This window comes from Ursus americanus, chromosome 31 (genome assembly GCF_024610735.1).
Source record: "Ursus americanus isolate L20-20 chromosome 31, mUrsAme1.1.p, whole genome shotgun sequence".
Lineage (NCBI taxonomy): Eukaryota > Metazoa > Chordata > Mammalia > Carnivora > Ursidae > Ursus > Ursus americanus.
Window position 1 is genome coordinate 21,367,182 of NC_142157.1, and position 16,294 is coordinate 21,383,475.

The following is a 16,294-nucleotide window of genomic DNA, read 5'->3' on the forward strand; positions in this document are numbered from 1 at the left end:
TTGCAGCATTACTCACAACAGCCAAGTTGTGAAAATAACCCAGGTGTTCATTAACAGATGAATGGATATAGCTACTGTGGTGTATGCATACAATGGAATATTATTCAGTGTTAAAAAAAAAAAAAGGAGGAGGAAATCCTACTATTTGCCGCACATGGGTGGGCCTGGAAGACATGCTAAGTGAAATAAGTCAATTGCAGAAGGACAAACACTGAATGAATCCTCTTCTTACATGAAGCATCAAAACAGTCAAATGTAGAGGAAAGTTCAGAGGAAAATGGCAGAGGCGGAGGACCCTGAGCTCACTTCATTTCACGGACACACAGAGATAACAGCTACATCCGTACAACCGACGCTGAAAAAAACCCCTAAAGACTGGCAGGATAGAACTTACACAGTTAATCTTAGAGAGGCCACATGCAAAAGAGTGGGAGGGGGAGAGACACGGTTGGGAACCACACCCCTGGCGAGACCAACCACAAATGGAAGGGAATCTACAGGCAAGGAGAAGGGAGAGGTTCAGACCCCACACCAGGCACCCCAGGCACTGGGGGCCTGCCCTGGGAAGACAAATCCCCATAACATTTAATTTGAAAACCCGTGAAGCTTAACTTCTTGAGCTTTTAGAATCAGTGAAGCTTAAGTCCAGGTATTTAAAAAAACCAGTGGGTTTAGCCCAGAGAGAGCCAGACAGCAAGAGGAAACTGAGTCCCTGCCCTTAAAGAGCCAACATAATAAATAACCCTGCTGAGACAGCATAGAAACAGCAGTTTGAAAAGCGCCTGTGGTATTACATAAAGGAGATTCATTTACAAATTTCAGAACATGCCCTATAGGGGAAGAGATCTTCAGGAGACTTCTCCAAGAATAAAAGTGCCGGTTGGTGCCATTTCTCTTCCCTACCCCCAGCCTAGATAGTCATACATTTGTGGGAACCGGTGTAACATTCTCCAGCTATCTTGTTGGCACTGCATGGCCTGCCCTCACATTCCCCTGTGGTCCTGCCTTATCCAACCCAGCCACTTAGCAGATATCCCTCCAAAGCAGCTCCTGCCCTTGACACACCCTATAAGCAACCCCAATAGGGACTTGTGCCACTCCAAACTGATCAGTGTCCTAGAAAGAGGGGGGAGATCACCCCACATACCAGTGTGCCCATAGTTCCTGCAGGTGAGACTTTTGGCTGGCTGTGCAGGGAGAGAGCCCTGCTGTTCAGTGCATGTGGAGCTGTGGCAGACAAACAGTGTGGACAGCCAGTCTGACTGCTGACATCACCCACTCACAAGCCCAGGGTGACCTCAGAAAGGCCACTCAACAATGCAGGGACCAAATCCTGCCCAGTGTACTCTCAGTAGGCAAAGTGGGTCACTGCAGCCGACTGGACTAAAGCAAACAAGGTTCAGCCCTAACAGTAGAAAATGTGCTGCCCACAGAGGAGACGTATCTGGGATGCCTGGTTCTGGTGGCCAGAGGGCACTGTGCTACAGGGACCTCTTCTACACAAGGCCACTACTTTCAAGACCAGGAAATGCAGCTAACCTTCCTAATACACAGAAACAGAGAGTAAGAAAAAATGAGGAATATGTCCCAAATGAAAGAACAGGTCAAATAACAGCAAAAGAGCTAAATGAAATGGAGATCATCAATACCTGATAATTAATTCAAAGTGATGATCATCAAGATATTCACTGGCCTTGACAAAAGAGCGGAGAATCTCAGTGAGACCTTCAACAAAGAGAGAGAAAATACAAAAAGGAACCAGTCAGAGATGAAGAACTCAGTAACAGAAATAAAACATACACTAGAGGGCATCGACAGCAGATTGGAGGATGCAGAAGAACAGGCTGGCAATCTGGAAGTCAGAGTAAGGGAAAGCAAACAAGCTCAACAGCAAAAAGAATAATAAAAAAAACAAAAAATGAGACTAGGTTAAAGGAACTCAGTGACATCATCAAGTATAATGCATTATAGAGATCCCAGAAGGAGAAGAACGAAGAGAGCAAAAAACTTTTCTGAAGAAATAATAGCTGAAAATTTCCCTAATCTGGGAAAGGATAGAGATATCCAGATCCAGGAAGCACAAAAAAATCCTAACAAAATTAATCCAAGGAGGTCTGACTCTTGATTTTGGCTGAGGTCATGATCTCAGGGTCTCCCTGCTCAGCGGGGGTGGGGGTGGTCTGCTTGTCCCTCTCCCTCTGCCCCAAGCCCTCTGGTTGTGCTTTCTCTGTCTCTCTCAAATAAATAAATAAAATCCTTTTTTTTTTTTAAAAAAAGAAAGGGATGGAAAAATAGATGCCATGTAAATGAGAGCAAAACAAAAACAAAAACCTAAAAAACGGGAAGCAATACTTACATAAGACAAAACAGACTTTAAAAAAAATATTGTGGAAAGAGACAAAATGGAGCATTATGTAATAATAAAGGGAACAATCCAATAGGAGGATATAACAATTGTAAATATCTATGCACCCAACAGAAGAGAACCTAAATACATAAAACAATTATTAACAGACATAAAGGGAGAAATTGGCAGTAATACAATAATAGTAGGGTACCTTAACACCCAACTTACAACAGTGCATAGATTATCCAGACAGAAAATCAACAAGGAAACAGGGGCTTAGAATGACACATTAGACCAGATGGACCTAACAGATATACATGGAACAGCCCAGCCAAAAACAACAGAATAAATTCTTTTCAAGTGCACATGGAACAATCTCCAAGATAGATCACATGTCAAGTCAGAAAAAAAGTCTCAATAAATTCTAGAAGACTGAAATCATATCAAGCATCTTTTCTGACCACAGTGGTATGAAACTGGAAATTAAGTAAAAGAAAAAAATCGAAATAACAGAAATACATGGAAGGTAAAACAAAACAAAACAACACGCTAAGAAATGAATCAATCAAGAAATAAAAAAGGAAATAAAAAAAAATACATAGAGACTAATGAAAATGAAAACACAATGGTCCAAAATCTTTGGGATACAGCAAAAGCAGTCCTGAGAGGAAAGTTTATAGAAATACAGGCCTACCTACCTCACGAAACAAGAAAAATCTCAAATAACCAACCTAACCTTATACCTAAAGGAGCTAAAAAAGAAGAACAAAGCCCAAAGCTAGTAGAAGGAAGGAAATAACAAAGATTAGAGCAGAGGTAAATGAAATAGAGACTAAGAAAAGCAACAAAACAGATCAACGAAACCAGGAGCCAGTTCTTCAAAAAGATAAAATTGATAAACCTTTATCCAGGCTCATTAGGAATAAAGAGAGAGAACTCAAATAAATAAAAGCAGAAATGAATGAGAAGTAACAACCATATCACAGAAATACAAAGAATTGTAAGAGAATATTATGAAGAATTATATGCCCACAAATCGGATGTGTAAGAATTAATAAATTCCGGGGCACCTGGGTGGCAGAGCGGTTAGGCGGTCTGCCTTCAGCTCAGGGCGTGATCCCAGCGTTGTGGGATCGAGCCCCACATCAGGCTCCTCCACTATGAGCCTGCTTCTTCCTCTCCCACTCCTCCTGCTTGTGTTCCCTCTCTCGCTGGCTGTCTCTATCTCTGTTGAATAAATAAATAAAATCTTTAAAAAAAAAAAAGAATTAATAAATTCCTAGAAACATATAATCTTCCAAAACTGAATCAGGAAGAAACAGAAAATTTGAACTGATTACTAGCAATGAAGTTCAATCAATAATCAAAAAACTCTCAACAAACAAAAGTCCAGGACCAGAGGGCTTCATGGGTGAATTCTACCAAACATTTAAAAAAGAGGTAACACCTATTCTTCTCAAACAGAAGAGTTACGAAAACTTCCAAAGTCATTCTATGAGGCTAGCATTACAGTGATACCAAAACCAGATAAAGATGTTCCTAAAAAAAAAAAAAGAGAGAGAGAGAGAACTGCAGGTCAATATTTCTGATGAACACAGATGCAAAAATCCTGAACAAAATAATAGCAAACTGAATCCAAAAATACATTTTAAAAAATCGTTCACCAAGACCAAGTAGTATTAATTCCTGGGATGCAAGCGTGGTTCAATATTCACAAATCAATCAATTTGATACACCACATTAATAAAGCAAAGAATAAAAGTCATATGATCATCTCAACAGAAGCAGAAAAAGCATTTGACAAAGTACAACATCCATTCATGATAAAAACTCTCAACGAAATAGGTTTAGAGGCAACATCCTGCAACATAATGAAGGCTGTATATGAAAAACCCACAGCTAACATCATACTCAATAGTGAAAAACAGAGTTTTTCCTCTGAGATCGGAAAAAAGACAAGGCTGCCTGCTCTTGGAACCTTTATTCAACAGAGGACTGGAAGTCCTAGCTGCAGCCATCAGATAATAAAATGAAATAAAAGGCAACCAAACTGGTAAGGAAGAAGTAAAACGGTATTTGCAGATGACATGATACTGTACATAGAAAACCCTAAAGACTCTACCAAAAAACGTATAAAATGAAGTCAATAAAGTTGCAGGATACAAAATTAGTATACAGAAACCTGTCGTGTTTGTATTCACCTAATAATAACTATCAGAAAAGAAATTAAGAAAACAATCCAATTTACAATTATACTAAAAAATAAACTACATAGGAATAAACTTAACCAAGGAAATGAAAGACCTGTACTCTCGAAACTATCAGACGCTGAAGAAAGAAACTGAAGATGATATAAACAAATGGAAAGATATTCGATGCTTGTGGATTGGAAGAATTCATATTGTTAAAATGTCCACACTACCCAAAGCAATCTACAGATTCAATGCAATCTCTTCACAGACCTAGAACCAATAAGACAAAAATTTGTATGGAGCCACAAAAGACTCTGAGAAGTCAAAGCAATTTTGAGAAAGAAGATTAGAGCTGGAGGTATCACAAGCCCAGATTTCGAGATATATTACAAAGGTGTAGTAATCAAAACAAGATGGTACTGGCACAAAAACAGACACATAAATCAATGGAACAAAACAGAGAACCCAGCAACAAGCCTAGGCTTATGTGGTCAATTAAGGTACCACAGTGGAGGTACAGATATACAGGGGAAAGGACAGTCTCTTCAACAAATGGTATTGGGAAAACTGGACAGCGACATGTAAAAAAATGAAACTAGACCATTCCCTTACAAACGTTTATTGCAGCACTATTTACAATAGCCAAAATATGGAAGCAACCCAAGTATCCATCAATAGATGAATTGATAAAGATGTGGTGTATATATACCCAATAGAACATTACTCAGCCATAAAAAAAAGATGAGATCTTGCCATTTGCAGCAACGTGGGTAGACCCAGAGAGCATTATGCTTAGGGAAATAAGTCAGAGAAAGACAAATACCATGTAATTTCACTGCTATGTGGAATCTAAAAAAACAAAAACAATCAAACAAAAAATGAGACTCTTAAGTGCAGAGATCAAACTCGTAGTTGCCAGAGGGGAAGTGTAGTGGGGGATGGTGAAATAGATAAAGGGGATTAAGAGGTACAAACTTCTAGTTCTGAAGTATTAAATAAGTGTACAGAAAAGTACAGCACAGATAATACAGCCAATAATGTAGCAACATTAAGTGACAGATGGTGACTACACTTGTGGTGAGCACTGAGTAATATACAGAATTGTTAAATCATTATGTTGTACGTCTTAAACTAATATAACACTGCATGTTAATTAAACTTCAATTAAAAAATGGAAAAATGTAATAAATAAATAGTCAAATTATAGAAGTAGAAAATAGGATGGTGGTTATCAGGGGATGAAGGGAGGTATGGGAAGTTCATGTTCAATGGGGAAGAAGCTACAGTTCTACAAGGTAAGTGCCAGACATCTGCTGTACAACGTTATGCCAATAGTCAGCAATAAGGTATTTTGCACTTACAAATTTCTTAAGAGGACAGATCTCATGTTAAGTGTTCTTACTATAAAAACAAAACAATACCAGGAAACTTAGGGCAGTGATGGATATGTTCATTACCTTGATTGTGGTAATGGTAATATACATACAGCTGTTCACATATATCTAAACTCACAAAATTGTCTCTATTTTGTGTAATTATTTATATGCCCATTATCACATCAATAAAGCTGGGAAAATTTTTTTGCTCCAAAGCATTAAAATGATTAATGCTCATATCTGACTTCCCAGTTGCAATATTGGCACCATCTCCACATTACTAAACTCTACCCTGTGCTGTACTTTCAAAAGCACATGCTTTATTTCCTTACACATTTATGACCTCCTTAAAGGAAGGTACGGTATTTTGCTGTGTTTCAAGGACCCCACCACCACCCCCAGTTTTGATGGTTCACAGGGAAGACTTACAGCGTTCAGCATATTGTACTCAGGGCTATAACTTATTACCCTAAGAGGACTCCAAACCAAATCAGCAAAGGGAAAAGGTGCTTGGGGTGGTGAAGTCTAGGGGAAACCAGGTACAAGCTTCCAAGAGCCTCTTCTCAATAGGGTAACACAGGATGAGTTTAACTCCCCTAGCAACAAGTTGTGACATGTGTGAAATGTTGCCAACTAGGAGAACTCATTAGACCTAGTGCCTGGGGCTTTTATTGGGGGCTGATCATGCCCTCTGCCTGGCATATGCCCAAAGTCCAGACTTCCAAAGGAAGGCAGGTGTTCAGCATAAACCACATCATTTGTCTGAATAGTTCGGGCACAGTGAGCCACTCTTGTCAATTCTGGGAATGGTGGGAACCCTCCCCAAATCCAAGTTCCCAAATGCAAGCCAGGGGCCAATCTTGTAAATGGGACTTTAAAAGACAGCAGTCAGACCTGCTATGCTTGTTTCTGTCCACTTGGTCACAGGTTAAGTCCCACTAGTGCTCAAATATCTGTTGAATTCCATTTACAACCTTATGCTATTGATAAAAATGAGACAACGGGAATCAAAGAAATAAGTTTCATATATATGATGAACGATGTTTATATCTTAAAACTGTCTGCATGTGTTTTTAAAAACTGTCTTGCCACAAAATAGGAGTTTGTTCTGGTATTACCTAAACTTGGAAAACCAATTTCCTGTAAACATCTAGCTAATTATAATAAATACAGAAGTAAACAATATGTAATGGTTAAATCACCACCACAGAGATAATGACCCAAATATAATTTCTCTTTTTAAAAGATTTTATTTAATAAAGACAGAGAGACAGCGTGCAAGCAAGCATGAGCGGGGGGAGGGGCAGAGGGAGAGGGAGAAGACAACTCCCTACTGAGCAGGGAGCCCAATGTGGGGCTCGGTCCCAGGACCCTGCATGCTTCACCACTGTAGTACCAGAATGACTTTTGCCACCTCCAAATTATGCTCTAAACAAGGGGTCCGGGGGCGCCTGGGTGGCACAGCGGTTAAGCGTCTGCCTTCGGCTCAGGGCGTGATCCCGGCGTGATGGGATCGAGCCCCACATCAGGCTCTTCTGCTATGAGCCTGCTTCTTCCTCTCCCACTCCCCCTGCTTGTGTTCCCTCTCTCGCTGGCTGTCTCTGTCTCTGTTGAATAAATAAAATCTTTAAAAAAAATAAAATAAAATAAAATAAACAAGGGGTCCGTCTTTGAGAATAGAATAAATTGATACATATACCTTGACAGGTCAACACAGTCTACTTTATCAGAAACAGCCAATTGCAAACTATAAAACCCACCTAGAGCATTCCCTTAATAGATTACATTCTGTATTTTTTAAAAACATCTTATTTACTTCAGAGAGAGAGCGAGCAAGCATGCACAAGCACGTGGAGGAGCATGGGGGAAAGATAAGCAGACTCCATGCTGAACATGGAGCCCAACGCAGGGCTTGAACCCACAACTCTGAGATCATGACCTGAGCCAAAGCCGAGTCGGTTGCTTAACTGACTGCACCACCCAGGTGCCCCAGATGATATTCTGTATTTTGACAAACACATACAGGCTTTAAGAAAAGCATACTGGTTCCTTTGATTTTAATTTTTCCATGTGTCCAGGAATATAAACTAAAAAATTTGCTCGTCCTTACAGCTCCTGAATACGATGGGTATGATGAGGCCGAAGGCTCAATCAGTAGCGTAGACCAAGATTACGGGAAACCTTGAAATCTAGCCTGGGGAATTTCAAACCGATTCTCTGAGGGTTTGCAAAGTAGGTGATGTAGATGGACTCTAAGGGTCTCTGAAGCATCTGAAATTGTATGTAAAGCTCTGGGTAGGAACATTTTTCTGGTAAGGGTCCCCGGTGACTGTCACTCTAAAATGTCTGTGCAGTCTCAGGCCAAGTATGTAAGGAAATTTAGGTCAAAAAGAAGCTACATATACCAGTGTCTTCCAAACTAGTGTGACCATAAGGATCACTGGGGACACTTGTTAAATTATAGATTTCCAGCCTACCTCAGATCAACTAAATCAGAATCTCCAGGCAAATGGCCTGAAAATCTGTATTTTACCAAGTACCTAATTTGAGTGATAGACTTCAGCATCTTTAAAATCCATGCAAGGTTAGACATTTACAACTCCATGGTTTTTATGGGCCTATTCCTATTAGTAAAGGCCTGTACTACTGTGTTTCCTGAGGGGTGACAGAAAAATGGTATCTCAGTGGGTCAACAAATCATTGGTCATATTTGTCTCATGAGATGAGGCTGCCAGAGACACAGCTGTGAAGTTCCTTGTATGTAATTCTCTTCCCCCGAAAATTCAAACAATGAATCAGAAATTGACTGGGTTGCAAGATTCTTTCCCAAATAACCTATCTGAATCCTAGATAATATTCAGTTTTAAATGTCTAGATTTATGTTTTTCAGGATCCAATCTCAGCAGCACCACCTACTGATGATTTAAATTCAGTACTTCATGTAAATTCTTAGCAATGTGAATATTAAACAACTGGAAAACAACTCGAATGCATTTGGCTTTTCATAAAATATGCATGAAAACCGATAGAGGAAAGATTTAATTATTTTTGCAAGTGAGGAATCAAACTGCATTAAATGACAATGCATGCTTCGATTCTGCTATAGCATGAATGTGTGCTCCCCTAAAATTGATCTTGAAATCCTAAGCCATAACTTGATGGTAGTAGGGAGCGGGACCTTTGAGAGGTGATTAGGTCATTTGAGCAGAGTCCTCATGAACAGGATTGGCACCCTTACAAAAGAGACCCCAGAGAAGTGCATACCCTCTCCTCTTGCCATGTGAGCTTGGAGGAAGAAGACAGCCTTCTATGAATCAGGAAGTGAGTCCTTACCAGATACTGAATCTTGCCAGAACCCTGTTGGTGGACTTCCCAGTCTCCAAAGCTGTGAGGAATACACTTCTGCTGTTTATCAGCCACGCAGTATATGGTATTGTTATAGCAGATTGAATGCACAGAGACAAATCCGGATATGTTTCTAGCACACTGCTATTTTCCATTTGTCCCCCTCCCTCCCTGATCCACTCCCTATCATGCAGTATTCTAGCGGGGTTCAGCTACCAAGAGGATTACTGGCAGGAGATCAGAGGGTGGCAGGAGACAAAGGGATATCTATCCCTCGTCCCTCTTTCCTGCCTGCTGTGCCAGTCACAGCTCTGTCACTGTCCCTCCTCCGTAAGTCTTACCTCTGCTCCCACGGAGCTCCACACGGTTACTGTATAATAGCTGCCCCTTTTGACCTAGGAGTCACAACAGCAGAGAGTGCCTCAACACCCCTTGTTTGTTCCCTTAGTCTTCAGTAAGTAGTTCTTTCCTGCAAGTCTGTTCAGATGGGCCCCTGAGTGTAATTCTGCTTCCTGCCAGGGCCCTGACAGATATGGAGAATCACCTTGTGTCCTATAAAATTGAGTTGATCATTCACTCAACACTTAAGTGAATACAGCGAAAAAATACTGTCTTAGGTGCAACACAGATACAGACACAAAGATGAAAAAAAGTCCATTATTATCCTCAAGCCTCTCGCTAACATACGTAAATGAGATGTGGGCTGACTAAAAACTTTCAAAGAAAATGATTCAGTGTAACTATTTTAATTTCCATACATCATTTTATTAATCTTATTTTAGGTATCAAACAGGTAAGCCTTTTGGCCGATTGTCTGCATAGTTCCCTAAAAGTCTCACCGAATTTATTACTACCAGATTAGAGCCCTAAGATTTATTTCAACAACCCTCAATAAGACATTTAAAGGTTTATTTCAACAACCTTAAATAAGACATTTAAAAACCTGGAACCAATTACTTAACCTAAACATGTACACTTTTACATTCTAAAGAGGTATTCTTACATACGAATGCTTACCTTGGAGTCCTGCTGTGGGACACATTCACATACACACACACACACATACACACACACACAAACACAGAGCACAAAATTCTCACTTTGTGTGAAGATTCTGGCGAGCAGGGACTTGCCTCATTCTCTCCTGTGGCGAGTTCTCAGAGGGCAGAAAGTGAATCATTTTTTCAGTGAAAAGCTGGGAGCAGCACAGCATGGTGGAAAAGAGTACAAATTTTACTTAGGTTTGAACCCCAGCGATGTCACCCTCTAGCTGGATGACCTTGAGCAAATTACTAAACTCCCTACCTCGTTTTCCTTACCTATCTCACCTGTTTAAATGATTATTTGAAAAGCACTTAAGAATGGTACCTGTCCCATAGTAAGAACAATGTTAAGTACTCATCAAATAAACAAAATTAAAGGAATGCTGTTTTTTACATTGCCTAGAAGTACTGCAGTTGGAAAGGACCTTACAAATATGAGTCTCTCATTTGTAGGATATAACTGAAGCCCAGGAAAAGTTAATACAATTAGCTAGTGTAGAAAATGTGACTGTCTCAGATAACTTCCCTCTTAGGAAGACTCACTCATTGATACAACATGCTTAAGACATACAAGCAATTTTATCTAACAAAGCAAATAAAAATCTTTTTTTCCAGGGAGGAGAAAAACATATGGGTAACCCAATCCATTCTGGAAAAAGTTTATTCATGAGTAGATTAACTTCTGTTCTGTCAAAAAATAAAATCTTGACTATTATTAACCAACACAAGTTTCAAGACCTCTGAAGGCTCTGAGATCTTACCTTACTTGCAAGCTAAAGAGCTAATCTGTACCATTCCGTGAATGCTGAAAAAAGAAGACACAAGGCCCATGGGTCTGAGACAAAGGACTGTATCATTTCCAGCGCTAGTAGTAGGCAAAATGTCAGCATTTTTGTTCCAAAGGGAGACACTAAGTTTATCTTCCAAGGCTTTAAGCAACCCTGCTTTTTGTTCCAAAGAGATACCATCTCTATCTTTAGCAAGGCTGTTCACTACACAAACATCTTTAAGAAGATAGTCTAGAAAAAGCAGTCAGTGCCTCTGCTTGCAAGATGTGTAGAAACACAAAAGAACTAAGGAGAGGTATCTCTCAACCTTCATTTCTACACCATCTTCGTCTTAGGGAAATTTTCATGAATTTCATGAAATTCATGCACCATTCCATTGATCACTAATAATCTGACAGAGGCTGGGATCAACTGTTTAATCTGTCTCACACAGCATTCAACTACAACTACAGCCAACAGGACTCCAAGCAGAGGGATGAGGTCAATTTCTACCATGCCCCAGTGGCCTGGATTCAACCGATTAAACAAATCTCACGAACCCTCAGAATTCACTTACGCAAGTCAGATGGACCTGGACTTCCTCTCCCTGAAGTGGACCTACACACGGGGAGCATGTAATAATTAACGTGTTTTTCTGTGAGCATAAAATCAAAACAAGGGAAGGTAAGCTCACCCGAACTCAAGCTTTATGTATCACCACCTGGAGAACAGCTTATTTAAAGGGCTAGGATGCTCGAAGTACACTGGCTAAGATTCACTCTCCCCAGTAGATCCCCTCTCTGCTAGGCTTCTATTGTTTTACGCTGCCCACCCCCCTCTTCCCAGGCTATGTGTTTTGTTACCGAACAACGAATTTCTACAGTTAGTGGCTTAAGGCAATATACATTATCTCACAGTTTCTGTGGGTCAGGATCCTGGGCATGGCTTATCTGGGTCCTCATCAAGGCTGCACACAAGATGTTGGCCCAGAGGTGGGTTCTCATCTGGAGACTTGACAGGAAGGCTCTTCTTCCAAACTCAGTCTGCTAGCAAGATGGAGTCTCATATAACATAACATAATTACAGGAGCAACATCCCCTCACCTTTCCATAGTCTGCTGGTTATTAGAAAGTTACAGGGCCTACCCACACTTCAAAGGAAGGGATTAAACAAAGGCAGGATCATCAGGAAGGGATCATGGGGGAATACACTCTACAGTCTATTTCCCTCATCACATCAGACATATTCTTGATAATTACATAGTCAGGTCCTAGAAGCCTTAGAGAAGCACTGTCCAATAGGAATAGAATGCGAGACACATAGTTAATGTCAAGCTTTCTAGTGGCTACATTAAAAAAGTTGAAAGAACACAAACACTACAACAATACCATTACGTGACCCGATGGTTACAGTGAAATATAGTCCTACTGAAACAATAAAGTTATGTTTAAAGGTGGAAACATTTTCATGTTGCTTCACGTTTTAAATTTAATTAAAATTAATTAAGATTTAAAATTTAGTGGGGGCGCCCAGGTGCTCGGCCAGTTAAGCGTCTGCCTTCAGCTCAGGTCATGATTCCAGGGTCCTGGAATCAAGCACTGTGTCGGGCTCCCTGCTCACCTGGGGTCTGCTTCTCCCTCTGCCTCCCCCTGCTCATGCTCTCTCTCTCTCCCTCTCTTTCAAATAAATAAATAAAATCTTTAAAAAAATTTTTAAATTTAGTTCCTCATCACAAGCACTCAAAAGTCCAACTGGATAGGGGCGCCTGGGTGGCACAGCGGTTAAGCGTCTGCCTTCGGCTCAGGGCGTGATCCCGGTGTTAGGGGATCGAGCCCCACATCAGGCTCTTCTGCTATGAGCCTGCTTCTTCCTCTCCCACTCCCCCTGCTTGTGTTCCCTCTCTCGCTGGCTGTCTCTATCTCTGTTGAATAAATAAATAAAAAATCTTAAAAAAAAAAAAAAAGTCCAACTGGATAGTGCAGCTTTAGCTCCACTCTCTTTAAAGCAGGAATCAAAGCCTCAAGTATCTCCAGGGGTCAGGCAAAAACAAATGAAACGGTAACAAAATGCTCTTTGACCAAACTCTAGTCAGGCTCCTCTAAGCCCTCTTCTCGACTAGGCCTTGACATGGTCCCTGTCCTTGCCAGGCCTTGGCAAGAATTCTGCTAAGTCAGTTTAGACAGAATCCACCTCTCCCTCCTTGAGATGATTACCTTGGCCTTCCCTCAGCAAGGATCCCCCCATCCTTGATGAATCTTCTTAGAAATTTTTCACCTAAGGATCTCCCACACCCCTTGTCCTCTGCTTCTTAGCTCTAAGTCCCTACTTATTTTATTCCGCATCGAGTCCAGTTTTAAACTGAGGTCATTTTCTCTACTGCAAGTTTCTGACTAAAATCTTATCATATTAACTAGTATCTGGCTCTAGTTCTCCTTGACAATTGGAAGGGTGACGTTTTAATAAATGGAGGGCTCGGTGGCAAACGAGATGGAATAGTCAGCTGTGGGAATAATATAGGCGTTGTGTTGTTAGATCATGATTTTTTTTCAAGGAGCAAAAAAAATCTGTATTTTTCATGGGAAATCACCTAGCCTTAATATAACATGTATTTTTAAAAAACTGTAACTCAAGGCAGGCCAAATAAAACATGTTAGCTGGATTTGGCTGAGCCACTAGTTTTTAACCTCTGCTTTAAGGTCCCTATCCTTCTACTGTGGTTCATTCTGTATTACTCTTTGTTTGAATCACAAGGGGTAGTCTTAATTTCCTTTACTCTCAAAGTTTTGGGGAGCTATATCTCTGTAGTCCTTAAGAACTGACCACATTCAGGGAAAAAAGGCTTCTCTTGGCCTCCAAGAATCTCTCCTCCCAGCCTTTCCTTTGCAACCCTACCCCATGCCTACGTTTGGTCTCACTCAAAGACAGTCTGAGAGGGAAGCAGGGAAGATTGCCTCTTTTTCTTTACTCTCCTCCTGCAACTCTTAAGTGTCAAGAAAAAAAGGGGCATGTTTTTTCGATTAATTTTACTTCATTCTTTGGTACCTTTGCCATTTTCCCCATGCATGAATGAAAAGAAGGGGCAAAATGGGAACTAGCTTACCTTGGTGCTTCCTACAGCTGACTTAAGATAGAACGTGCCCTCAAATTATTGGAATCATCAAGGAAATGAAAATATTGTATTTACTGTGAAACCCACAGGGAGGGTATTATAGGGGAAGATTGTTTGGTGCTTTGGGGGTAAGGAGAAACACCACCTCCTTTCCACTCCCCTCCTCCGGCACCAAAGGCCAAGTGCCAACAATAGAAGCTAAACCCTTGTAAGGATGGGTGCAGGGCTTTGTATTATCATATGGAAGAGATATCAAATTAGCCTGCCTGGGTCCTCTGTTTCACTTCAACCTTAGCACTTGCAACTGCAGTTAGAAAAACACAAAAAGCCGCTCTGGGGAAGAAAGGAGCAGTGACACTGTCTTTAGTCCTCCAACAGATTGGACAGAGTGAAAATGTGATCGGAAGCAGCAATTTGTGAAAATGGTGAAGACAAGTAGATTTATCTCTGGATCTCCAAAAGGAGAAGAGAACAAACGGGCCTAGACTGGGTACTCTGAGGGTTGAAATGAGGTAAGCGTCACTGTTTATGGGCAGAGAGAAGAGTCTGAACCCCCCAGTCAGAGGTAGGAGCTATGCTTCTGGCAATCCAAGTCTGGACTCTCTGAGTGGGTCTTCCTTTTGAAGCGTCTATGGTATATAACTTCAACACCATGAACACAATGTCACACTTCGGTTACATCATGGCTTTAACAGGGTTTAGATCCTAGCCTGGCATCCTAATCACCAGGTTCAACATTGTTCCTCAAATGTGTCCCAGAACCAGGTTACAAATAAGCTTTTGGGGAACAAATTATGGATGATGTGAACAAAATACATTGTAACATACTGTATAATGATTAAATTTTGACAATAGAGTGAAACCACTAGTATGCTTCTCTATTGTTCATTTTTAAAGTTTATCTGTTGATATGAAAATGAATTTGTAAATAAACTGCATCCATATTTTCAGATTTATAAAGGTATTATTTAAATATTCAAGGTAATGTTTTAAGGTAAAATATTTTTTTTTAAAGATTTTTTAAATTTATTTATGAGATAGAGACAGCCAGCGAGAGAGGGAACACAAGCAGGGGGAGTGGGAGAGGAAGAAGCAGGCTCACATCAGAGGAGCCTGATGTGGGGCTCGATCCCGTAACACCGGGATCACGCCCTGAGCCGAAGGCAGACGCTTAACCGCTGTGCCACCCAGGCGCCCCAAGGTAAAATATTAAGGTAAATGTTTAGGTATTTATTTAAACATTTATCTTAAATATTTAAATGTTTAAATAAATACCTAGCATATTGAATGCTGACATGTAAAAATTTAGAACGCAGTTAGTAAACCTTAAAAATCTGGTATACACTCAAAGTCAACCAAATGAAAAACAAATCAATAGTTAACAAAAATCAATGAAAATAATGACATAATGGCTATGCCCACTTAAGTCAGAAAATGATGGTTATTCTTAATTTTCTTTTCTTTCCCTTTTTTTGAGGTGGGGAGAGGGCAGGATCTTTTTTTTTTTTTAAGATTTTATTTATTTATTTGAGAGAGAGAGCAAGTCAGAGAGGAGGGAGGAGGAGAAGCAGACTCCCCTCTGAGCAGGGAGCCTGATGTGGGCCTCAATCCCAGGACCCGAGATCATGACCCAAGCTGAAGGCAGACACTGAATGAGCCACCCAGCTGCCCCAAGGGCACTGTAGGGCATACGATTTCTCACAGACTGTATTTAAGCAAAATATATAATTCTTTGAATCTAAATGTGTTCACACGTTCAATTAGGATACTTTCTGATCTGCTAAGGAGGAAGAAAGTGTTCTGTCCTACATGTCCGTAATTCTTACCAATCACTTACAAGTTTAAAAGGAATTTTCCTAAAGTTAGAAATATATGGTGACCAGTCACTCATTCTCTAAATCACTCGCAGAGTCAGCTTTGATACAATGATTATTCGGAAACCACAAATTTGTTGCAGGAGATTGATACACTAGGAAACAAAAGGAGCAAAATGCAATTTTCAGTTAGCTTGTCCAGGAGAAACAGGGTTTCGTCCAAGAGAAACATGAGGTGAAATGCAGAAAACTGTGCCTGGCTGACCTGAGCCACGCAGGAATACCCAAAATACACACCCCT

The 16,294-nt window shown here is 40.5% G+C and overlaps 1 protein-coding gene across 1 annotated transcript in view; it reads right to left on the minus strand.

The window, feature by feature from the left end:
* TMEM236 (transmembrane protein 236) overlaps positions 1-15,319 on the minus strand; it is a 64,544-nt gene extending 49,225 nt beyond the window's left edge. Inside the window, exon 1 of the mRNA XM_045787577.2 lies at positions 10,361-15,319. The gene's annotated coding sequence lies outside the window, so the exon portion shown is untranslated. The remainder of the gene's footprint in view (positions 1-10,360) is intronic.
* Between the last annotated feature and the right edge of the window lie 975 nt (positions 15,320-16,294).